This window comes from Pteropus alecto, unplaced genomic scaffold (genome assembly GCF_000325575.1).
Source record: "Pteropus alecto unplaced genomic scaffold, ASM32557v1 scaffold112, whole genome shotgun sequence".
Classification (NCBI taxonomy): Eukaryota; Metazoa; Chordata; class Mammalia; order Chiroptera; family Pteropodidae; genus Pteropus; species Pteropus alecto.
The window spans coordinates 368,737-372,435 of NW_006433133.1; positions in this window are offsets into that span (position 1 = coordinate 368,737).

The window sequence follows — 3,699 nt, forward strand, 5'->3', positions numbered from 1 at the left end:
TCAAAAGAACCAAAACCATACAGTGGAGAAAAGAAAGCCTCTTCAAGAAATGGTGCTGGAAAAATTGGAAAGCCAATTCCAAGAGAATGAAACTAGACTGTTGTCTATCACCATACGCCAAAATTAACTCAAAATGGATTAAGGACCTGAATATAAGACTTGAAACAATAAATTACATGGAAGAAAACATAGGAACTAAACTAATAGACCTTAGAGTTAAAAATAATTTTATGAATTTGACCTGAAAGGCAAGGGAAGTAAAAGCAAAAATAAATGAATGGAACTATATCAAACTAAAAAGCTTCTGCACTACACAAGAAACTGTCAACAAAGTAAAGAGACAACCATCCGAATGGGAAAATATATTTGCAAACAATGCCTCCCATAAGGGTCTAATATCCGAAATATAGAAACAACTCTTATAATTCAATAACAACAAAGAACAAACAATCCAATTTAAAAAATGGGCAGAGGATCTGAACAGACACTTCTCCCAAGAATACATGAAATTGGCCAACAAATATATGAAAAGATGCTCAACATCACTATCTATTAGTGAAATGCAAATCAAAAGCATAATGAGGTACCATCTCACACCTGTTAGAATAGCTGTTACCAACAGGACAAGTAATAACAAGTGTTGGAGAGGATGCAGTGAAAAGGAACACTCATAGACTGCTGGTGGGACTGCAAATTTTTACAGCCACTATGGAAAACAGTATAGAAGTTCCTCAAAAAACTAAGAATTGATTTACTATACGATCTAGCAATCTCTCTACCTGGTATTTATCCTAAAACCTTGAAAACTCATATCAAAAAAGGTATTTGCACACCGATGTTTATAGCAGCATTATTCACAATGGCTAGGACATAGAAGAAACTGATTTGCTCTACTATAGATGTTTGGATTAAGAAGCTATGAGATATATATATAAATATTTCATTTCCATAAGAGGAGATGAAATATTTCCATTTGTGACAACATGGATATACCTTGAGGAAATCATGTTAAGCAAAATAGGGAGACAAAAAATGTTGAAAACCATATGATATCACTTATATGTGGGATATAAACCTGAAAGCAACAAACGAACAGGACAAACAAACAGAGACTCATGGATATGGACAATAAACTAGTGGTTTCCAGAGGGTAGGGAGACAGCGGGGAGGTAGATGGGGTAAAAGGAGTCAAATATGTGATACAGAATGAAATCTAACTATGGGCAGTGAACACAATGAAATTATATATATGCCTAACTGTTATATTGTATATTTGAAACTTACTTCATTTTGTTACCAATGTCACCATAATAATGCTTTTTTAAAAAAATTACTGGTAGAACTGGCTGGTCCTATACCCACATGTGGCAGTTAAACATTTTGAGGAATATTTCAGCTCGGGAAGTCCCCTCGAGAATTGAGGTGTCCCAGCCCCACACCAGGCTCCTTAGCCAAGGGTTCCAGTGCCAGGAAAAGAAGTCCCCATAACACTGGCTGTGAAAATCAGCAGAGATTGTGGCTGAGTGAAATAAGCGGCTGAAGTCCCCGGCATTCCCGTTAAAGGGCCCACATGAACTTAGAGGTACTCACTTGCTTTGAGCTCAAGTACTGGAGCAGCAGCTTCAAAGGTGCCAGAAACATATGAGGAAGAACTGAATCGTCTGGCTTCAGAGCAAAAGCTGGAGGGGCAGCTTTCTCCAAGACAGAGTGCTGCCATAAGGCATCGTTCCTTTGTTCCTTTGTTGAGCCCTTCTTCAACCCAGTATACAGATTCTCGCACCCTCCATATTTGAGCCTCCATCAACCTAGATAACACTGTTCACTCCACCCTGAGACCCTGCCGCATCCAACTTGTGGGCCCACCCAAGCCATTTCCAGTGGCTTTTCCATACAAAGTGCCTGTCTTGGCTTATGTGGTGGACTTTTTAAAATCTCTCAAAGGTTTACTAAGCCCAAACAAGCAGCATCTGGCCTCAGTTTGCCCTGTACCTCTTGCTAAGCAGCCTTGAGCCCAGCATTGGTGGCAGCTCCCCCTTGGTTTGCAGCTTATCCTCTATGAGGAATCTCTAAGCCTAGAATAAGTGGCAACTATCTGCAGATTACCTTGTAGCTTATACTGAGTGACTCTGGATAGGGCACAGACTATGGCTTAACTTGGTCTGCACCAGAGACCCTTCCAAGAGCTCCAGAACCAACACACTTGTTGGCCAACTTCAGACCACACCAGACCACACCAGACCACACCAGACCACACCAGACCACACCAGAGCACCACCTCCACAAAGATACACCCAAAGGTCAGATTGGACAGACACAAGAGCCCTGCTAAAGCAAATCCTGCTCCATAGGGTCAGCTCCTACACAGTAGCTCTTCTACTGTACTAACAGGATAGTCCTTACAACTAATCAGCCTGAGGGTTGATCCCACCCATTGACATACAAAAAGCAACCAAGGCTGAACTATAAAAGGAGAGCACACACAACCCACACAAGAGACACACCTGGAGCACCCAACTCAAGTAACCAGGGGAGACTGCACTACTGGGCCTCACAGGACACCTGTTACATAAGGCCACTCTACTGAGACAGGAAGACTTTAGAGCTCTACCTAATACATAGAAACAAACATAAGTAGGCAGCCAAAATTGGAAGACAGAGAAACATGTCCCAAATGAAAGAACAGAACAAAACTCCAGAATAAGAACTAAACAAAATGGAGTCAAGCAATCTACCAGATGCAGAGTTCAAAACACTGGTTATAGGATTCTCAATGATCTCAGTGAGAACTTCAACAAAGAGACAGGAAACATAAAAATGGAGTAGAAAACATAAAAAAAAGATCCATTCAGAAATGAAGAATACTATAACTGAAATAATACATTAGAGAGAATCAGCAGTAGGTTAGATGAAGCAGAGAATTGAGTCAGTGATTTGGAAGATGAGTAGAAGTGCAAAAAGCAAAAAGAATTTTTTTAAATGATGTTAATATAAGGGGCCTCTGAGACAACATGAAACCTACCAACATTCTCATCGTAGGGCTACCAGAAGGAAAAGAGAAACAACAAGAAGTTGAAAACCTATTTGAAGAAATAATGATGGAACACTTTCTTAACATGGTGAAAGAAAAAGACGTACAAACCCAATAAGTGCAGAGAGTCCCAAACAAGATGAACTCAAAGAGGCCCACGCCAAGACACATCATAATTAAAATGACAAAAGTTGAAGGCAGAGAGAAGATCTTAAAAGCAGCAAAAGAAAAGCAGTTACTTATCTACAGGGAGCTCCCATAAGACTGTCAGCTGATTTCTCAACAGAAACTTTACAAGCCAGAAGGGATTGATGTGAAATATTCAGTGATAAAAAGCAAGGCCCTACAACCAGGATTACTCTACTTAGAAAAGCTTTAATTTAGAATCTAAGGAGACAAGATCATAGATACAGAGAACATTTTGATGATTGCTGGATAAAGGGGGTGTTGTTGAGATGGGTGAAGATGGGGTGGAGATTAAGAGATACAAATTGGTAGTTATAAAACAGACATGAAGATGTAGATTATAGCTTGGGGAATATGATCAGTAGTATTGTATGGTGTATGGTATAAGATGGGCTCTGGATTCATCAGGGTGATCACTTCATAAGTTACATGAATGTCTAATCATTGTGTTTTACACCTGAAACTTTTTAAAGAAGTATTGGTCA